The sequence below is a fragment of the Grammomys surdaster genome, unplaced genomic scaffold (assembly GCF_004785775.1).
Source record: "Grammomys surdaster isolate TR1022 unplaced genomic scaffold, NIH_TR_1.0 129, whole genome shotgun sequence".
Classification (NCBI taxonomy): Eukaryota; Metazoa; Chordata; class Mammalia; order Rodentia; family Muridae; genus Grammomys; species Grammomys surdaster.
Window position 1 is genome coordinate 9,733,811 of NW_021604587.1, and position 13,707 is coordinate 9,747,517.

Sequence of the window (13,707 nt, forward strand, 5' to 3'; positions counted from 1 at the left end):
GGTAGGAAACATCAGAGAGGCAGATTAGAGTCAGGAAGATATGCCTTAGATGTTACTTTAGTTCTTCACCCTGTGGTTATTAGAGAATAGGGTTGTGTTAAATTAATACATGTCAAAGGTTTTTGTCTGTTTATTAGGATGTATGACACAGAGATAGGTAAAGAATGACATTTTGGGCTTAAAGAGAGCTGAGAAAATTTATAACTGGTCTCTGGACATGCAATAGTCCAAACTGTAAGAGTCACTAAAGTCTAAATTTGTCAGCCTTTTTAGTCAAATCTTTTCAGAGATTCTCCTTCACATAAGCTTATGCTCTTGTATAAGATCTATGAACCAAAGTGTACCTCATAGGATTTTTTTAAAATGCTATTGAAGTTGTGACTTCCTCTCTAGAACCACTATTTCCCAGGTTAGGTCTCCTGAGAGAATGTAATATTTGCCTTAATTTCTCCAATATTCCCTTATAATTTTATTGGCTGCAGGGCATACTTCCACTAGCTTGAAGGAGGATTTTATTCCTATAAGAAGAGAGGATCAGAAAATAATAAAATTATGCATGGGTGCTGTTGTCCAATCAACAGTTTCTAAGGATGTCTTAGTTAGGTTTCATTGCTGTGAAGAGACACTATGACAAAGGCAGCTTTAATAAGGGACAATATATAATTGGGGCTGGCTTACAGGTTCAGTCCATTATCAAGGTGGGAGTATGGCAGCATCCAGGCAGACATGGGGGTAGAGGAAAAGCTGAAAGTTCTACATCTTTATTTAAAGGCAGATAGAAGACTGGCTTGCACATGGCTACGAAGAGGATCTCAAAGCCTGACAGTGACACACTTCCTCAAATAAGGCAACACCTATTCCAACAATGCCACATCTCCTAACAGTGCCATTCCCTGGGCCAAGCATATTGAAACCCCCACAAAGGGTATGGAATAAACATACCCTTTGTATGGTTATAAGACATATACCAGTGGAGGCTTTCCTGAAGGTTGTTTACTTTTTGTTCTCTAGGAAGAGCCTGCATAATAGGCAGGTGCCTCTTGAGTACTGTCATTTGCCTACTCTCATAAGCTGCAGCCTTTCTTGGGTTCTTGGGTTTTTTATACATGATACTTCATGGCATTCCACATAAGGTAGCCTTAACTGAGAATGTTGCTCTTCTGGACATGACACTCAAAGAGCAAAGATAACATCAAATGGCAACTTGTGATTCTGTGTCTTGGTGTCATCATCTGGGCTTAGTTGGCTTTCCTGAAAGAGCTTATATACACTAAAGGATGTTTTTATTTATCATTTACATCTTCTTAGCAACCTCATTTTATTACAGAGAGTGCAAAGAACTCTTTGTTTCTGGAAAATCTGAGCTGGATTAAAAGACAGCAGCCTTTCATCAGTCTTTGGAGAAATAAGAGAATTGATTTCTGCAGTTGGACTACACACTGTTTTCTGACAGTGTAAGACATTTGACAAACTCCATATGGAAGAGGGTTCAAAGGTTGCTTTCTTTTCAGTGGAAAGGAAACAGCTAATCCACATAGTATCTTTGCACTCATTAAACAGCCTGAGATGGATTAAGCATTGGGAGAGAAAATGAGTTTATGTACATAAGGCATTTCTGTGAAGCAAAAGATAAGACTGCAGGAGAAAAGCAGGTGTGACCTGGCTCTGTTTACCATTCTGATTTGCCATCAGAGCCTCCTGAAAACTATTTCTTGTCATTTAGCAGAGCAGCCCGTTCAAAACGTCGTTTGCCTCTTCCTTGATTGAAGAAAGAAAACTGACTCAGAAGGATGGATTCTAGAAACAGGATTAGCCTTATAATGGTTACTTAACACCTGTCTCAAAGAGATCTCATCAAACCCCGCCGATTTAGAACTTTCTGTGTATATGATACTCTTCCATGTCATGTAGACTCTGTTGTAAGAGTTTGCAATCTACAATAGCTTTATTAGTTTCATGAAGATGCTATAATGAGTTATCTCAACGTTAGTAGCTTTAAATATCAGAAATTTACTTGCATGGTTATGGAAGATTAGAAGTGTAAAATAAAGGTATTGACAAAGATGTCAGGGGAAAGTTTGCTGCTCTTTTCTTCTGACTTCTGGACATTGTTGAAATACCTGAACCTGCAGCTGAATCATGTCAACTTTTGTCAACAAAGTTATCTTCTCTGGGTATTGCCTATGAAAACACTTTTCACACTTTCTAAACTTTTGTGAATAAGATCATCTTTTATTCAATTTTATAAGGTTAATGTTAGCATCAATACTTATTTTATTTTACTTCTTTTTGTTTGTCTATATGTTTCTCAGTGTTATGAGATGATTTCACTATATACACCAGAATGAGCTAGAACTCACTGTATAGCTCAGTAGGTCTTCAACTCATAATATGTCTGCTTTAGCCATACTCAAATTCTAGGTACCAGCCACAGTACCTTACAGCAATGCCTTTATATTTCTCATTTTGTTTAAATCACACTCTGGATTGTAAGGACCAAGACATGGAAACATGCTTATTGGAGAGGCCCTATTCATCTCTGTAAAATGACTATAATGGTGGTAAGATCAGCTGTAGAGTAGCTTCCAGTGTTTCCATGACAAGTTTCTCGATTTTTGCTTTGAGAAAGAACCAAGTTCTAGGATCACAGTTGAAACTGCAAGCAACGCAGATTACGAAGCAACTGTAAAGTAGAGGACAATTGGCTTTGAGGTATGTCTGTGGGAAATGTTGCAGGGGGAAAATCCACATAAAGGATAAGGAAAATTCTGCATAATTATTTCCCACAAACTGCTCTTGGGAGAGAAAAGGCCTATTAGTAGATCAGTGAAGTCAAAGTAGGAAGAATGCTGCAGTGTTATTTCATTTACAGCACATAGAAAGGACCTTTTCTCATTCTCAGAAAAGAAAGCCATTTATGATTAGAAACAATCAACCCTTTTCCAATGTTCACATTTTTTGAGGGAAATTATTTTCAGATTATTTTTAAGCTAGTCATAACATGGTTGTGAAATGTGAACCAACAGCACCCTCTCCAAGTACCTCCTACTCCAGCATTTCTGTAGCATATGCTTAGCTCCCAGGTGACAGAGATGGTGTGAGAAGGCAGAATCCAGTGCCAAGAAGTTGTAGAAGCTTTTCCCAAGAGAATAAGAACTGCACCTTGTCTTACAACACCTTGAAATTTATTCTAGATTTTTGCCTAGAGAATGAAAAATGTCCTCTCTTGGTATGCATGTTGCCCACTAATGGGTTGAGTTCAACTTGAGCCATTTACTGAGAAGGATTTTATAAAGTTTCTGAATTTTCTAGCACTAGAATCTACTTGATATTCTCTTCTGGGGTATATTAGATCATGTAATGAACTTATCATATGTCTCTGTCTCCATTAAAAGTGACTCAACTAAACTGTTTATAAAGATTCCACTACTTCACAGACCAGGGTTTTGTAATCAAGTACACATTTAATAAAGGAATAATAACTATACAGTTCTTGAGAATCAAACATATATTTTCAGCTATCTTTTAGACATAAATGCTTAAGATCAAAACTCAATGTTAAAGGAATAAATTATATTTGTGAATGCCATTTTTAAAATAGACTATATATGCTATGTGGAATTCCTCACCTGTCAGTATCCTCTATAGCAATGAGAAGTGTAGATGGGTGTTTTCTGCTGTTTCTGTCCTAAATCTTCCTTTCTGTTGATGCTTTTGCTAGTTCTGAATGTCACTGCTAGATAATCAGAGAACTATGCAATCCTTTAAATTGCAGAAAACCTGGAGAAAGAACTGGAGGCACAAATCAGTAAAGAGCATGTGAAGGTCCACTTCTAAAGGTTGTTCCAAAGTCTAGTGCTTTTTTCCCTGATGGGAAAGAATAGACTCATTCAATGGGGATTTGATTTTGTTAAAATAAACATCAATTTTCCCATTCAATTATAACATTGGCAGGAGCCCACATCCCACAACAAAGTCTATATTTAAATATTTTAGGCACCTCAATCATGCTTAATGGAATGGAAAAGCCCTCATACTTTTACAGAACCATATCTGTCTGCAGCAAGCAGATAACACATTTGCCAACTCAGAGATTATGTCAAATACAATCCTATATTAAGGTGCCCTAGCAGGTCAAAGATGTATAGATATCTGCTACTACAGCTGACATTCCATCAAATCTACTCTGCTATAGTTAGCCAGTCCTGCCACTTAATGCTATTCAAATTCTTTCCCAATTCCACTCCAAATGTACCAGGCTAAACTGAGGTTAGGTTCTAACATACTTGCTGTGTGAACACAGACAAAATGACTTCAGAATTTATTTTCCAAGAGTCCCTGGTTGATACAGAGCTCAAGTGGTTTCCTTGAAAATATAGGAGTGAAGCCCTTTTCCTTCAATATCTACTAGGCAGTATGTGCCTAGTAGGGTGTAGGTTCAAACTGGAGCAAAGGCTTAAGTGTGGGGTATTAGTACAGAGAAGTAGAAAGAAGAACCAATTTCCCAAAGCCAAGTGGAATTATGAGGCCACTAGTAAAGTCACACCATGGAAGGTGCAATGATAGCCTATTAGACACCACTGTTGAATCTGAAGGGCCACCAAATCCCCATGACACATATGAGGTTCTAGAGCAGGAATTCACTCTGAATAAAAAAATAAATTACTGTGGGGCTGAGGATGTCTTAGCGGTAAGAGCACTTCCTATTTTTCCAGAGAAATTAGTTCAATTCTCAACATGCACATACAGCCATGCTTATCTGGTTCTCTTTTCTGTCTACTGTGAAAATGGAGGAATATTTCCCACAATTTTAGCCTAACTGTGGATGGTAATGTCATGCATCTACAGTCTGGTTCCCTCTAGATTGCTTCTAAATTCATTTAATAAACCTTTTACAAGATTTCATCTATCCTTAAATATGAACATATTTGATACAAACTGAACTGGAAGCATATGTACAAAGAAAATAAACTTGACATAAAGAGTTTGAAGCAAGGATGTACAACCCCACTATCAGTTGCCAGGAGGTCCCTTTCTATTCAAACCTCATGCATATTTGTTGTCATTTGTTTCCCTGATAGAATCCTTCTTGACTGGAGTGAGATGGAATATCTAAATAGTTTTCATTTTCATTTCCCTAATGGCTAATAATGTTGAACAATTTTTAAATCTGTTTATATTCCTTCTTTTAAGGAGTCTTTTTTTCAGTTTCATAGCTCATGGTTTTACTGGGTTCTTCATCTCTGTCATTACTGGGTAGCCTTCATAGTACCAGTAGGTATGATTCAGATTGTTGGAGAAGAAAACCCATCAACTCTCTTACTCTGTTGCAGATCTTGTTAGCTATGATACTGACCTGCCAGGTAAGACTTGTCAATGATACAGTAACAGTATGACTGCCTTATAGGGTAATTAAATAATTTCTGATTAGACTTGAGGCCCACTCTACAAGAAGGAAGTCAACCTGCTCAAAAGCACCCTACTCATGAATCTACTAATGTTTTGTTAATGGATGTAAAACCTACTGCCTTCAAATTTTTCTTGTTTATACTGGAAACTAGTGCTTCTCCTAGCCTTGGCCAGAGAACCAACTTTTCATCATTATTAACGGTTAACTGTCAAAATACTAAGAATAAATGACCAGTGAGTGCTAATATCTAAAGCAGACATCCATGTCATACCTACCAGGGCCAGGAACATTGCAAAGGAGGACCAAGAAAAGACAGAAGACCTAGAGGATGGGGAGATATGGCATGACACGCTGTCTTATGACAGTGACATTGCAATCATGTCCATGCAGCAGCTGGATTTACCTTCACAATGACCTTCACAGAATGGAGCCAACTCATAACAGATGGGGAGATAGCTGATGACCCAAACCTTTGCATGTATGGCAATGAATGGCTTCAGATGTGTGTCTATAGTGGTTGGTGGGGACAATTTATTTTTCTGTAGTATCCACTGCTAAACTGCCCATATTCTGGTAAATAACCCTCTATGTTTATATAAGCAATTTAATTAAACTGACTGAATTATGAAAAAAAACAATAAAGGAAAACTGGGAAAACTAGTTGACAGAAGTTCAGCAGCAAAGGGGGGATTAAGAAAGTCTAATGGGGTGATTATGATCACAGTATATATGATTGTCAAATTTAAAATGAACTGAAATAAAAAAAGTTTAAGGCAATAGAATGTTTGGAAAAGTTCATGATATATAAAATAAAACAGCAGAAAATAATAAATTCTGCTTTTCTTCAGCCTATGAACTTCTCTGTTCATCATTTTTATGTGTGCTCACTCCAAGAAAGCATTGTAATTAACTTAATTTTAACTCAATTACTGTTATTAAAATAAGCTTCACAGCTTTTAAGCTCCAAATAAAATTGTATAAATATATTAAGGTTGATACCATCCATCAATTTAGCTGCAAAAGAATCTTCACATAAATCACTAAAATGCTTACTTCTGGGGAAAATCAAATGCTTGATGCTTTTAATCTCTTACCATGGACTTGCAGAACATGAGTGTGAAGATGTGAGCACCAAGAAGTAAAGAACAATGCACCCCAATAAAGCAAGTACTTGCTGTTCATGAAAATAAATGAAAAAATATGTTGTAATGTATCTACAACTCTGGGAAATCACTATAAGCACTGGATGGTATGTTTTAATCAGGTAAATTTTATAGTGTGTGAATTATTCACCAATAAAAGTCATTAAATGAAGGAAAGAGGGAACCTAATTTAATTCTTGACAGTCTTATGAAACAGCTACCGGGCATCTGGTCATTATGAACAAATTCAGTCATTTTTAATTACTGAACATTAAAAAGTTGAAAATAAAACTCATATTAACTCATGTAAGTTTATACAACATCCAAAGGAGGTTTGCAGAAGAGATTACCTTCACATTTGCCTGTTAATTCTAGTGTGACATCTTGTATTTGAGATACAGCTCTAGAATATTAAATCATGTTAAAATTTTTGTAAGGATTAGAAAATTCCCCCAAAAAATAACAATTATTTTGACAAGTAAAACATGTGCACAAAGATCATTTAGATTTTTGGCTTTCAAAGAAAGAATTTATTGTTCTTCTTTTATTGAAGATAGATATTTTCTCACACAATATAACCTAATTAAAGCCTCCTCTTCTACTCTTCATAGTTCCTTACCACTTCCCTGCCCATCCAGGTCCACCACCTTTCTGTCTTTATTACAAAACAAAAGAAAATCTTCTAAGGGATAATAATGAAATAGAACAAGGTAAAACAAAAACTAACACATCAGAATGGGGTAAAGGAAACAAATGGAAAAGATACCAAGAGAAGGCACAAGAAACACTGACCCACTCATTCACAAACTCAGGAAATCCACTAATACCCTAAACTGGAAGCCAATGACATATTCACAAAGGATGTGTATTAAATAGACGGAAGAGAATATATATATATGTTAAATAAAATAACAATAAGATATTTTGTGTAAGTTTGATCCTTGACACAATATTATGAGACAAGAAACCTCCAAAGATGCCATTGAGTTCATTTTTAATTGGCCATCTACTGCTGGATATATAGTCTGCCCTTAAGAGCAGTTTGCTTCCTTAAGTGACAATTTATACTTCCCTCAATAATTTATTCTATAGTGTTGTTACAATAATTTGTATTGGATGTCAGTAGTCTGATTTAAAGGAGGTCAAAGAAATTTTCTTGGTATAACAGAAGGTATGAATGTGTTTCCATCTATTCACTTGCATGACAAAGTATGACTCTTCCTGTTTTTTAATATATCCTAAGAATAGCTCTGCAAGTTACACAGTATTCTGGGGATAAGTGTTCTCATGCTACAAAATGAGCATTTGTACTCTACGCTGCCCCACCATGATAGATGCTCTGTACTTGGGCAGTCATTCTTGTGAATCTCAGTACATTTCTGCTAAAATTCTGGTCTCTGGCCTTGGTTCCATATTGCCTTTCAGGAGCTCCATGAGATCCTCTCTACTTCAACTACAGATTTTTATAAAGCTGGGATTAAATACTTAATGTAAAACCCTAAATATAAAATGCAAAAATAAAAAGCCTAAAAATTCTGAACAAAACTAATTCTAGGTCAGAGTTGAGAGAATGCAATTCTTTTATCTTAAATCAGGAGTTAAAACGATTTTTAAAGTTGTTAAATAATGTCATTTATCTTTCTAAACTTTTTTTGAATATATAGGAAATAAATGTTATTTTACAAATTAACAAAAAGAAATAAATGCTTTGAATATTAATATATACTTGCTATGTTATATTATAAAAATTATATAAACAATAATGGTGGTATACTTTTGTTTTAACTTATACTATTCTCAATATCAAAAAGTATATATCAAGCAGAGAAAAATATCTTTAGACTCTCATAATTTTTTTCAGTGTGAAAGAGGTCCTTGGATGGATGAATGGATGAGTGAGTGGATGGAGGGAGAGATGATAGATGGATGGATAGATAGATGATGGATAGATGGATAGATAGATAGATGACTACTATATGACTACTATATGGCTCTATATGACTACTTTTCCAATGAATGCCTGATCAGCTCCATTTCTCAGAATGTGATGGTTTGTATATGCTCAGCCCAGGGAGTGTCACTATTTGGAGGTGTGGCCCTGTTGGAGTAGATATGGACCTTGTGATGCAGGAGTGGCACTGTGGGTATGGGCTTTAAGACCCTCATCCTAGCTGCCAGAAGTGAAGATTCTGCTAGGAGCCTTCAGATGAAGATGTAGAACTCTCAGCTCCTCCTGTACCGTGCCTGCCTGGATGCTGGCATGTTCCTGCCTTGATAATAATGAACTGAACTTCTGAACCTGCCCCAATTAAATGTTGTTCTTTATAAGAGTTGCCTTGGTCATGGTGTCTGCTCACAGCAGGAAACCCTAAGACAGAAGTTGCTACCAGAGACTGGGGTAATGCTGTGATAGGCCTGACCATGCTTTTGTTTGGAAGAATGTGAATTTTGGGTCTTTGGTTTTAAAGAGCAGTGGAATGCTTTAAATGGAGCATAATGAGCCATCCTAATAGGAATATGGAAGACTTCGTTCCTGTGAGTGATTTGAACCATGCAGACCTGGCCTAAGAGGTTTCAGTGGAGAAGAACTTCAGTATGTGCTGTAGAGACTGTTTTTGTAGCATTTTGGTGAAAAACATGGCTGCTTTTTGCCATCATCTGAAGAGTCTGCCTGAGGCTAAGGCGAAGAGACTTAGATTAATTGCATTGACAAAGCAAGTCTCAGAAACACCTATCATAGACTTCGTTCTCTTGTTAAGTCTCATGCACAGAATTTTGAATAAGCATAGCAAGCTTAGAAAGGAAAAATATAAAATATATGGTACGAGTATTAAAGGGGCTCCAGGAAGTGAAATGGAGCTGAATCCTATGAATTGAACTAAGGGACTGGTGACCTTGGGGCAAGATCCTATCTAGTTAAATTTAGATCCAGGCATAGAGGTACACACCTTTAATCCCAGAAGATAAGCCAAGCATTTCTCTGTGTTCAAGGCCAGCCTGAGACAGAGCAAGTTCTAGGTAAAGAAAAGCTTAAATCTAGGCATACCTTTAATTCCAGGTACAAGCATGCAGATCTCTGAGTTCCAGATCAATCTACAGAGCAAGATCCAGGGCAGCAGTTGGCAAAGAAGAAGCTAGTGATAATGTAATAGACCAAGAAGGCCATGTTCCAGCAACTGCAAGCTGCAGAACTTGGCAGCTTCAGCCATGTGACTCTGGCTTTAGAGTGAAAAATAGAAGGGACTACTGGGACAATTGATGCTGGTAAACTAAAGCTAAGAAATTAGCGGTGATTAAGAAGAGACCAGCATCACTGAGGTGAAATCTTCTGGAAAGGTTTTCAAGAGCACACTGAAGATCCAGAGATAGCTAAGTTTGTACCTTGTGCTGCAGCTGTACTTGGTAATGTGTAAGACTCACCCAGGTGGTACTGGGTTTGAAGACATGAAGGGGTCATGAAGAACAGCTGAGGCTTGGCACTGTCAGAGGCCATGGAAGACCATTGGTGAAGGTGCAGCCTCAGTTACAGTTGATGACCAAGGACGGAAGGAGTTGACACTAGGCACCATGACGAAAGCCTTTGAGAAGCTATTGGTGAAGCCAATGTTGTCCTTATAAGTGTTGCCTTCATCACGGTATCTATACAGAGCAATAAAACCCTAGCATAACAATATTTCATAATGTTAAGTAACAGAGTTGACTAATGTCCCCAAACATGTATATTTCTCTCTAATATTTTATGTCATTAATTAACGTTGTTTGCAAATATTGCTTTCTTCCAAATGACACATGTACCTTCTAGGTTCTCTTTACACAACAAGCTGATTGCTAAAGTAGGATCGAACAGCAACGATGGTCTTTTGTACATGAACAGAAAATTTATATTCACAAAATGATTGTTTACATATCATCATGCAGATTTTTAAGTTCTAGGAGTTTTAGACATAGCAATTAATATACGAGCCATATAAAATTTTTAACATCAATATATGTGGGACTTTCAAAAATGACCAATATAAACTAATAATTCTGAATCACAATACTATTTAATAAATTAAGGGGTAATCATAGACTCAATATAGATACTTATATCAGTGAAGAACACAGGACAAACACTAAAATAAGTGCACATATCAATCAGAGGTAGTCTATATAATACACCCAATAGGCTAGAACATAGTTATTTCACTATTTGCTAGCAGCAGAGCCAACATTATGGGATATTGATACCTATTTAAGTCAATGTTTCTAAAGGAATTCAAGCCTTGAAAGGAAATGGAGAAGTAGTCAGATAAGCATATCTACCTGTCTCTGTTAGGACTTCATAAATATTAGTAAGGCAGAAGGTCCTCCAGCTCACCCATCTCCCTACTTAATGGCAACAACTGATGCTTATGTTACTAGGGAGTATTTACTCCTTTAATTCTCATGAGACTTTAGCAAATCATTTAGGTCTCATCCTCCTTGCTAGTTTGCAGAAAGAAATACCTATTTAAATAAAACACATCAAGCTATAGGCCACCAAGTCTACTTTAGTAGAGAATAAAGAGTTCTTTGCTACGAAATAAGAAGATATTGGAACCTTTATGGTGCAGGACTTTTATACTATCACTACATTTGAAATGTTTCTTAATGTGATGTTTTAAATAGGTTTGGCCCCTAGATCATATGTTTAAATTCTTGGTCATAGGGAGTGGTATTATAAGGACGGATGGACTTATTGGAGGAGGATTACCTTGTTCAAGGAAATGTGTCATGTGCAGGTGGGTTTTGAAGCCTCCTATGTTCGTGATTCACCCAGTGCAGAAGCGTGTCTCTTCCTTGCTGGCTTCACATCAGGATATAGAACTCTTTGCTTCCCTGACATCATGTCTGCCTGCACACTGATGTGCTTCATGCCATGATGAAAATGGACTGAACCTCTGAAACTGTAAGCCATCCCCAATTAAATGTTGTCCCAATATAAGATTTGCCTTGGTCATGGTGTTTCTTGACAGCAATGAAATCCTAACTAAGATACTAGGTGCTCTAATTAATTCATGAAGTATTTTGCAAGATCCAAACTAAACAGATACTGTTCCCCATCCTTTCTCATTTGGAAAGGAATACTTGATTTAGAACATTTGCTCTTTTCAAGAGGTAAGAAATATACATTTATAAAAATAGCATCTCCTTTGGGTGGACTTTGGAAAATTGCCTAGATAGATGCAAGCCATAATCGAAAAACCTAGAGGAGATCTTGATCATTACAGTTTGATGACATTTATTATGAAAAATGGATTTGCCTATTTCTTCTAAGAAGATATTTTAGTAGCTAACACCACACCCGGCCTTGTTGAAGCAACTCTTTCGGTCAAAGTCATCACTGTGAACCTTTGTCAATGTGGAAATAGGAGTGGCCAAAAGCAATTAATAAATTATAATTAAGTGAGAGATTGTTTTCTTACAATAATCACAAACAGCGGTCCCAAGAGAGATTTGTGCAAAGCCTGATTTCTATTATATTGTGTGGCTCCTCTCCATTAATGAGAGAAATTCATGAAGCATATATTTATCTGCTCCTGACAGGTCAACATCTGGACTTTCCAGCTCACAACTTTCCAACTGTCAGTACATTTTGTAAAGTAACTCTGAGCTTCTATCAAGAATAATCCCCATACGTGTTCTAAAAATAAAAAGAGACTGCAAAAGTTTGTTTCAACAAGGAGGGGAGCAGTTGCTCCTCATTGAGCAATGGAAGTGACCCCAAACTTTCAGTGGTTTAGTACAAAACAAAGCCATTGCTCATTTATCATCAATCTGTCATGGGCCAGGAGTCTCTTTCTAGGTTGTATTAATGCTTTGCCTCTATGATCACTGATGCAAGAAACAAGGAAAACATCCAGCATCACCAACAGCTGCAACCTAGAAGTCATGCACAGCACACATCCTGGCACATGTCAGTGGCCAAACAAGTGACATGAGATCATCCTATATTCCTGGACAGAGATGGGAGCTTAAAACAGAGAGAAAAGTAGGACAACATGATAATTATGGCAATATATAATAACTACAGGAAGATGCAGGTTGTGTTAAAATACATAGGAAAGAAAATTGCTAGAGAAATGTGTCATCAAAAAAAGGACAGTGCAGTAATTATCTACTTGAACCAAATTGAAGCTCTGTTTAATCAAACAATTTTTATGCTACTCTTATACATAACTCCCATATATGAATCAGCCTAAAGGTTTCTTTGGTTTACCAATTCCCTTAAGACCTCATTCCCACAAGAGTTACCCTAGACAGAAACAAAAGACTCGGGTGTCTGGAGCTAGCAGTTGTTCATAAGCCTCATTCATGGAACTCCATTTCAAGAAAAATACAAAAATAAATCACACTGATAAATATATTCTAATGTTCTGACATTCTAGAAGCTTTTCTCTAATGATATCCCATGTTCTTTGTAGTTAAACATGCCTATTTATTAAGAGTAATGGATATTTCTTTAGTCCTATTAAAGCAAATCCTGTTCAATACCATTTTTTTGGAACATGGTGCAAATTTTTTACTCTCCTAATTCTTTCTCAAAGTGATACCTGAACATCCCGTATTATCTTAGTTCAAGGACAAGTAGCTAATAGGCATCTGCTGATTCAATTTATTTAAATTGAGCTGTGTGAGTGACCTGAACAGGTTGTCTTATTTAATGAAGGAAAGGCTTACTGCATTTTCCTGCTCAAGAAGTTTCATAGAGAGCTATTGTCAGCAGGTGAGGGAGAGGAGAAGGGGAGGAGGGAGCAATGCATTAATGCCAAAGCCATGGATTCCACAAAAGCCTCCTATATGAACCTGATAACATAGGATGCAAGTAGTGAAAGGATTTCTGTCATCTGCATAAGGGGCAGTAAAAACAGGTCAGGTCAAAGTAATCAGTAGAATTTATTCAAACATCTGTAGTTTCTTGGGACATTTAATGAAAATGTCCTTATTAGCTTTTACTTTTTTTCCAGAGTACAAATAATTTTCTACTCAATTTAACCCTGACAATTTACAGACAGGAAGATATTTTTTTCAAATAGACTTTCCATAATGTAGAAAGAAGGGTGATTTATGATGTTCTTTGTAAGATAAGAGAGAAAGGTTCAGAGGGAATAACTTTAATACAGAGAAATCCAA